Here is a 9,546-nt window from a genome sequence, read left to right on the forward strand (position 1 = left end):
ACTTTGGGTGTTGGCCAGTATCCCATCTTCCCAGTCACAGTAGCTCTTACAGTCCCTGGATGCCAGCAGCAAGCAACACTGCCCAGGAGTTTTAAAAATTGATTATTCCTTTGGGTCCAAATTCCACCTACCTCTCAGCCCAAAGAGTCTGCTGGTTGGCTCTCTCTGGGTGTTAGCTGCCAGGGGTGCCATCATCCTACCCAGGATCAAGGGAAGGGAGGGGACTGACTTCCCGGACCAGAGCCTCCACCCAGAATTCCAGCCAAAGCCCCAGAGCTCCTAGGACCTAGAGGAGATTTTCCCCTTGGTTGTGTTTGGAATTGGCTGGTTTTCTGGGCACCAGGCCCAGCTCAGTTTAATTTTTGTTTATTTTTATGTACAGATTCTCTTCTGTTTGGGGAAGAGCTTTGTGTAAATTATTATTATTTATATGATAAAGAATAAATCACACCAAATAAAAAAACCCACAATCTCTTTTTCTCAATAGAATTACTAAATTAGGGGCTGAAAGGAACAGCCGATATGCTGGGGTTTGGTTTCAGGAAGCCTTTGGACATGGATTCTCACAAAATCTCTTAGTAAATGGGCTCTGTTATCCTGGATTTGATGCTACTCACAGCCAGCAAAGGCATACAGGGCCTCCCAGGAGGACCACAGTGGTTTGAGCCTAAGGGTGCTGGCTTCCTGGTCTTCCACACATCCCATCCCTTGGGAGATGAGTTGGGCATTTTAAAGTGATTTGCTAACTCAGAATGGGAAAAGGGGAAATAGAGGAGTGGGGGATTCTTGCCAGAAACATGATCAAATGCCCTGAATTGAGGTGGGGGTAGGGTACATAGGAGTTACTTGAATAGTGGCATTATTACATCAGGGGAAAATGAGCCTATCATTTCTTTGCCTATTCATTACATTTGCATGCTACGAGTCTATTGGTTGGAACGAAATGAGTCAGGAGGCAGGGATGCAGATGGGCAGAGGACCAGCTTGGCCCAGAGAGTGTCCCCAAGTGGCCCCCATCCCTAGCCAGAGTAGGGAGATCAATTCACCAGAAGTACTGTCCCCCAGTCTCTGGGTCCACTCTTGCATAAAATTCTGTTTGGGGACTAGAGAAAAGCACACCTTAGGATAGGAATCCATTTCAGGGCTAGTTTGCTAAAGGCCAGGGAGAGGAAAAAGTCAGAATAGCTATTTTTTCTATCTCCTAGGATCTTAGGCTACCAGAGATTTAAATAAATAGACAAATCTGGCAGCACTGTAGACCAGCTTTTGTTCAAGCTGCATCCTCTTCCTAGAATGGACTTCTATCTGCCCACCCATGTCCTACCTTTGCTTTAGGCATAGCTAAGCCCACCATTATGGCTCAGAGCAGGAGCTGTGGACCCTCTTCCTGAGCTTGAAAATCCACCCAGCCATTAACAGCTGTTCAAAAGTTGGATAACCCTGAGCCTTAGTCTCTCCATCTGTAAATGGGATAATAATAGCAATCAAGTGCACGTGCAAACACACACACACACAGAGGGGCTTACAGTGAAGAATAAGTGGGAAAATCCATGTAAAAAGAGCCTAATATGTAGCAAGCACTCTATGAGGTCATTATTTTAAGTAATACTCCAATAAGCTATTCCAGAACTCCCCAACCAGGAATTAATTGTGCCTGCCCCTCTAACCCCACCCCCAGCCCATGAGTACTCTGGGAGCCCAGAACTTCGAATCCTAAGGTTTCCACCTAAGTAGTTTTTCACAATCTGCCCTGAATCAGCTTTATGGATGCATGTGGCAGTCCCTAGCCATACTGTGCACTTAGTGGATACTCAGTAAGTCAGTAAATGCTTGTTTAAAAAGTTGTCCAATGAGTCCAATTCCCAAATCATGTAAATCTCACTAAATTCTAAGTCTTCTGTTAGGACCACAAAACACCTGGTTCAGACTCGCCCACACACACCTCATCCCCCACCCCCTCACCTCCACCCCTAGCCCCCTGCCAGTAGAACAGCACACACGGAACAATGGAGGTGGGCTGGGACCCCAGGAGGAGGTGAGGTGGGGTGGGAAGAGATGGAGCCGGTGAGGAGCTCTACCACTTCCAAGCCACATGGATCAATCTCTTTCCAGGCCCTTCCATAGGGTACTTAAAATTCCACCCTCATCTTTGATTAACTAGCTGATCTGAGACATGTGTGCTTGTACATGTTGTCATCCAGTCAGAGGGGTGGGTACTGATCAGCTGAAACAGAACAATGAACTGTTCAGGCCATGACTCTGGATTGTCTAAGAGGCCCCTTGAGAGGTGGTTCACGCAAGTCCATATGCACTTGCTCATAAATACCTATACATTTACATATATATGTCTCTGTGGATAAACAATGGGCTTCCCTGGTGGCTCAGGGGTAAAGAATCTGCCTGTAATGCAGCAGACACAAGAGACGGGGTGGGGGGGTGGGCGTGGGGTTTGATCCCTGAGTCAGGAAAATCCCCTGGAGGAGGGCATGGCAATCCACTCTAGTAATTTTGTCTGAGAATCCCATGGACAGAGGAGCCTGGCAGGTTCCAGTCCGTAGGGTCACAAAGAGTCGGACATGACTGAAGCAACTTAGCGAACACACATGCAGGTAAACACTGGTCCTTTTATCTTGAAATACATTCAGTAATTCATTTACTTGTTCACTGCTTATCTACTGAGGGCTTACTATGTGCTAGCAGGGTCAGAGGCTATAATGCAGCAATGACAAGACAGACAGAATTCCTGCCCATACAGAGTTTACTTTCTAGAGAAGGAGGAGAGCAAGAGGAAACATGGAAGGAGATAATTTAATTTCAGATTGTGAAAGTGCTATAAAAAAATAAGACAAGGGATAGAGAATGATAGGGCATGTGGTGGGGGCTCCTTTAGGCTGGGTGGGTTGGGCAAGTTCTTAAGCCTCAGAAAAATCTGGAAAAAGAGCATAAGTGCAAAAGCACAGAAGAACTGCTTTGGGAGCAGCCACTCTAAGTATTTATGTCTTTTTGAGGCAAATTTCAATCAGCCCTTATTACATGTACACATATCTTTCCAATGCTCTCAGAATCAAATTCAACTCCTCAATGAGGCCTATACCCCCTCCCCGCCACACACACCTCCTATCCCCACCCCCAATAGGTCTCCAATCCCACTGGCTTCTTCAGTTCCTTGAATAAGACAAGCTTCTTGCCACAGGTCCTTTGCACAATCTGTGCCCACCACTTTGAATGCTCTTCCTTACCCTCTTTCTCTAGTTAAAGCCTATTTCCTTTGGATGCCAGGAAGCCTATGGTGGTCCACCCTTGCACAATTAATCAGGTTCCTTTTTTAGATGTTTTCACATTATCAAGTTCCTTTAGTCAGATCCCTTATCTTACTTAGTAATTATGCATTAATTCTTGTGCTTATCTGATGTTAGTATCTGAGTTCCCCACCACTACTACGAACCTCAGGAGAGTTGGGATCTTGTCTGTCTCCCAGCTGTTAGCACAGTGCTTGGTACCTGGAAGGCACTTACTAAATACTTGTTGAATAAATACTTATGGTTTCTGGGGTCAGCTCTGGGCCCCACCAGTATAAGTCCTCAGTGACACATAGACGAGGGGAAAAGGATGAGCACAGACAAGAGGGGAATCTGATGGGGGAAGGACTAAAAACCATGGGCTAATGGGGCGTGGGGGAAAAGTGCTCAGGAGAAAGAAAACTTTAGGGGGCTGCAATGGCAGCTTTCAAATCCTAGGAGTCCTGTCACACACCAGAGGAAGACCACATTAATATGGGAGCCAGGACATGGAGGACTGGGCTGTTACCAGGAGGTAAGTGAAGCTCCCTCTAAGGAAGGTCTTATAATAATGAGAAATTTCAGGAGTGAAACAGGTGTCTTATACGCTAGTGAGCTCCCTGTCCTTGGAGGTTTGTTGTAAGCAGACAGGAGAAGAGAGAGGGGGGCCCTGAAGTCTCCCCTGAAGACAAAGTACTCTGATTGGGGTCTACCAGGGAACCAGGTCCCTCAATCGCACTGCTAATCAGTCCTTTCAGCTGTAAAATGGGGGCCCCAGGCGCTCAGGAATACTGTGGGGGCTGGGTCATTTCCAGCTTCCTTCTCGGTGGCTGTTCTTCCCATCCTCCCGGCCTGGCTCTGAAAGGGCTGGGGAAGGGGGTGGGAGTAGGGGAGGCTCTTCCGAACGTCTTTTTTTTTTTTTCTTCCGAACGTCTTAAGTGGATCCCCAGCTGGAGCAACGGTGCATATTTTAAGTGGAGTTTACAGACAATAGATCTCTCTGGGGCTTGGAGGGGAAGGAAGCTGAAATTCAGGACCATTCTGTGAATTCCCAAGTTCTTTGTATCCATTGTATGGGGAACAATGCTGTTTGTTCAGCATATTCACTCAAGGTGGGAGGTGCGGGGGGGATGGTTAAGCCCCAGTGTTTGGAGGTTTTAAGAGGGGCGGGCTGCTCGGGAGTGGGGGACCCTTTCAGGGAAGGATGGAAGCTAGAGGAGCTAGGGGTGGGTGGAATGCAGGGAAGCTGCAAATCTGGCTGGGTGTCTTGGAGTTCCAAGGTAGTACTCCAAGGAGAAAGAATTGCTCGCTTCCACTCCTCCTGACCCTTCCCAAGAGACCCTAAGCCTCCGAGGTTACTGACCTTGACCTTAATGTGTTGACCAAAGGTGACAAAGGATTGAGGCGGGGAAGTTTGTTGTTATTTAGCTGCTAAGTCCTGTCTGACTCTTTTGCAACAGCCCGTGGACTGTAGCCCACCAAGCTCCTCTATCCATGGGATTTCCCAGGCAAGAACACTGGAGTAGGTTGCCATTTCCTTCTCTAGTGCATCTTTCCAACCCAGGGATCAAACCCACATCTCCTGCATTGGCAGGCAGATTCTTTACCACTGAGCCAGCAGGGAAGCCCCGAGGAGGGAGGTAGAGCTATCCATTTACCAGGTGACCTTGGACAAGTCACTCCCTCCTTGAGATTTCACATGCTTGCTGTTTTCTCGGTTGAGGGGTTGACCTAGAGATGGTCTCACAGTTCTGCCAGTTCAGACATTCCTTGGACCAGAGCTAGTCTCCCTTCCTATATCCATCTCATCCCCAACCTCCCAAGCTTAGGCTCCTCCATGACCCGCCCCCACCCCCACACCTGCCCCGCTCCCGCCTGAGACTCTTCCAGCAGTATGCCATTTTGGTTGCTGGAGAAGGTTGTGCAGCCTCAGAGTAATGGAAGCAAGAGGCACAGCCCCATTTTCAGTCACAGACTCTTACAAATAAGACTCCCTAAAAAAAAAAGACTCCGTATTTATTGCATACATTATCTCATGCTGCCTGGATATAAAGCCCTGCTCTCCTGCCAGCTGATTCACCTTAACCTCCCTGAGCCTCAGTTTCTCCTCTGTAAAGGACACATAACAATAACAATATCTATATCACTGGGCTTTTATGAGAATTAAATGAGATAATGCACCTAAAGTACGGTGTCTGAAAGGGATGTAGAGTTCATAGATGTTAGCCTTGTACAGACAACCTTCCCTACCATGGGTTTTATATCCATGGATATGGAAAGCTGGCTGTATTCACTGTAACATGCCATTTTATATAAGGGACTTGAGCATCCTCAGATTTTGGTATTTGCAGGGGCTCCTGGAACCAATCTTCCATGGATACCGAGGGATGACTGCGCCTGTATGTAATTACTATCTCTTTTTTAGATAAGGAAATCAAGGCTCAGAAAAGGTAAGTATCACACAGTGAATAAATAAGGGCATTATAATTCAAACCCAGGCTGGCTGATTCTGAGGCTGAGTTGCTGACCATGCTCAAGGCCTCCTGCAGGGATGGGACTGATGCCTGCTCTGAGCTGGCCTGGCCTGACTTTCCAGTAGCACCTGCCAACACTCAGAAACCAAAGAGTCACATTGTTTAACCAGGGCTGGGGTCTGAGGCTCCCATCTAGCCCTTCCTCTAATCCCGCTGTAAACTGGAATCCCTCCACCCCTCCACAGTCCTGCTAGCAATGTCTTACACAGAAAGAGGCGCCAGGTCAGGAGCAGCCTTGGTGCTCCTGGGCTGAGTTCCAGGGCTGAGCCATTGCATCTGGCCTCTGAGCTACAGTTTGGTTGGTCCTGGAGAGAAAACCTGAGCCTAGAGGCTGAGACCTGGCCCTGTGTTGCTCTGGGGCCATCACGCAGCCTGTCTGGGCCTTGGATCCCCTGGATCGTCACAGAGCCAGAATTGAGATAGACATAGGTCCGTGAACTGAGACAGAGCTGGGAACAGGAAGAGCCAAGGCCCAAGCCTTGGAGGCCCAAAGGCTCAGGGTGGAGGCTGAGCCACGGCTCCTTCCCATTCCTATCCTACCCTTCCACCCATACTAGTCCAGCCTCGCTCCCACCCCAACTCCCACTCATTCAGTTGTTCCTCTCCCTGGCTCATGGATCTCGGCTGAATGAGAGGAGAGAGAGGAGTGGGGGAGACAGGGGCGTCCACTCTGCTGATGTTAAGCCATTCTCACTATGTGAATGAAGGTGATGTGGGTTCAGGGTGGAGGGAGGTGGGTGGAGAGAAACACTGGGTAGGGCAGCCTGAGATGGGGTTGCCATGGCAACAGCAGCCTGTCAGAAGCCCTGCCTTCAAAGCTGAGGTGCCAGTGTTGCAGGTTCCTGGGGGAGGAGGATGGCGGATACATGTCTGGGGTAGGGGAGTAGTTCTGATGTGAGCCCCCTGGGACTCCAGCTCCTGGATTCCAGATCAAAACCCTAACCTGAGAGGGAATCGGCATCAAGCGATGCTTCCTGGCAGACACCTCTCTGCCTCAAACCCTCTCTTGCTGAGTGTAAGGCAGGCACGGGGGTGGAATCTACACTGTGGGAGAGGCTGAGATGGAAGTCCTCTGCCAATACTACCCCCTTTGCTTCAAATGGGGCAGGAAGGAGAGGGGCTCTTTCTCTGTGGGGAATGGGGCTTCGCTTTGTCCTACATGCTGGAGTCAGGGGTCAGGTTCCACAAGCATATGGTCATCTGAGGCCTCTGTCTCACCCCAAGGGTGACCTTGGAGCCTGGGAATGGGGCTCAGAGAGAAGCCTGGACTGTGCGTAAGCACTCGGACTGCACACTCACTCCCACCACCTGCCACCATGGCCCTCTGGCCACTAGGGGGGGCCATGGTGCAGCATCCCTAGGAATTGCGGGACGGGTCAGTTCTGAGACCTCAGGCAGTCCAGTGAAGCAGCGTGGCTGGGATGTGGCCCCAGAACACTTGCCTTGCATGGGGTTGACCCAGTGAATTCAGGCCACAGCAAGACCTGAGGGCCTTCAGGAGGCACCCAGCACCCTGCCACAGCCAGTTCCAACAGCCTCCTCGGGCTTGATGCCCAGCTGCCTACTCAGACCTTTCCAGAGACCGCCAACCAATCCAAACAGCTCTCAAGCACCCACCACTCACCAGCCCTGTGCTGGGCATCGCAAGTGAGTCCAAATGTAACAGGGGAGATGGACGCTTGCACAGCCTCCAGCGGCAGGTGCTGCCAGCCCTGGAGTTGTGAATACCTGGGTTTGAGTCCTCACTGTGCTTCTACTAATTGGGTGACCTTAGGCAAGTTATTTTACTTAAGCCTCAGTTTCCTCGTCTGTAAAATGGTGATGTTAATAGTAGCCAGCCCATGGAGCTGTGGGGAGAACATGTGTTTAATCCTTTAGTGCAGCGTCTGGCACACAGGAAACCTTCCACAAAGGTAACTATTGTTATTAGGATGAACCATGTGAGCAGTTCTGTGGAGATAGAAGCAATGTGGTAAGGAGTGTCAGAGAAAAGAAAAATTAATCTGCTGAGAGAATCAGGGAGGGCTTCCTGGATGTGGTACCAATTATGAGCCTGAAGGAAGGATAGGATTCCTGGCTGGTGAAGGACAGGGAGGGTGCACCCAGCAGAAGGAACTTCAACAAGGAAAGACATTTAGAGCTCTTACTTTATTTATTTTTTAATCCCTGTAATGTAAATTGGCAGCCTGAGGCGAGGTGGCACTCTCTCTGACATCCCCATTTCCCCAAGGCTCTCCCACCCACCAGGAACCCTGCCCCAGGCTCCTTCCTCCTCTTCCTTTCTCTCATCCCCACTATTTTCCTCTTCCTCCTCCTTCCTGCTTTCCCTCTGGGAAGTAAGCTCAGAGGGAGCAAGTTGCACAAATGATGACTACTACCCTGTGAGGGCTTAAGCCAGTGATTCTTAACCAAGGGCGATTATGTACCCCCCCCGCCCCCCGCCCCAACCAAGAGACACTGGGCAGCATCTGGAGGCATTTTCGGTTGTTAGGATTGGATGGTGAGGGGAAGCTACTCACTTCTAGTGGGCAGAAGCCAAGGATACAGCTAAATATCCTAGAATGCTCAGAACCGCGTCCCCCACAATAAAGATGTACATGGTCCCAAATGTCAGTTCCGCCGAGGCTGAGAAACTGGGCTGAGACCAAGACTGCAGCTGGGGAGAAACTCAGCCTCTGCCCCAGGCCTCTGAGGTTCCTCCTCCAGACCCCTACCCAGGAGGCTCCAATCCCCTCCCCATCTCTCCTCTTCTAATCGGGCCTTCAGCATCCTCTGGCATCATACTCCCACCACTCCTCAGCCTATGCCTCTTCCCCCAGGGTTGTGCCCCCCTTTTTTCCTTCTCTCCCTCTGCTGGGGCTGCGAGGGCCTGTCAGGCAGGAGTCAGCCTGCAGGCTGCACGAGGCTTCCGAGACCAAGCTGCCTGCTGCACTTGGTGCTGCTGGCCCTCTGATTGGCCGAGGCTGCTGTTTCCATGGTGATCCCCAGCAAAGCCTAAGGCCCCCCTTGCCAGCTCCCCCCCCCCTCCTCATAGGCCCTATTCAGTGGCGAGAGCAGCGACAGGCAGGTTAATAAAACAGGAGCCGCGTGAGGAGCCGGGCTGTGGGCCGAGGTCCCAGCATGGTGGCCCGCCCAGAAGAGAGAGGGAAGGGTGGGGGTGGGGAGTGAGGACATGGCTTGCTGCCCTGTCAGTGCCCTTCCCACTCCAGCCGATTGAGGGGACTCGACCCACAGCACGTTCTAGAGCTGTCCTAGCCCTGGGGAAACTGGGGGTTCAGCCCCTGGAGTGCATCTTTCTGCAGTGGCCTCTGGAGGCAGTGTCTCCTCCCCCATCAGGACCACGGACCCTGAACAAGGAGTCCTGGGGCTGGGGCTGGGAAAGGAGAGAGATGGCAGTGAAAGACTAGAATGGGAATCAGGAAGGAGATTGGGGTGAGATGAAGATGAGATGGGAGGGGAGTTGAGGTTGTGGATGGAGGAAAAGATGAAGAAGAGGATGAGGAAGTAGCTGGGAATGAGGTTAAGGGGAAGAAGGAATGAGCTGAAGGGAGGAAATGGAGGGTGGAGGATGGCAGATATTGGGGACAGAGGTGAGGCCAGGATAGAGGGAGAGTTAGAGGGTGCCAGGTAGAAAGGGGATGGGGCTGAAGGTAGCAGGTAGCGATGAAAGATTGGAGTGGTAGCTGGGATTGAGTGAGATGGAAAAGAATGAAGTGCGAGGAGATGGAACAGGC

This window comes from Cervus canadensis, chromosome 4 (genome assembly GCF_019320065.1).
Source record: "Cervus canadensis isolate Bull #8, Minnesota chromosome 4, ASM1932006v1, whole genome shotgun sequence".
Lineage (NCBI taxonomy): Eukaryota > Metazoa > Chordata > Mammalia > Artiodactyla > Cervidae > Cervus > Cervus canadensis.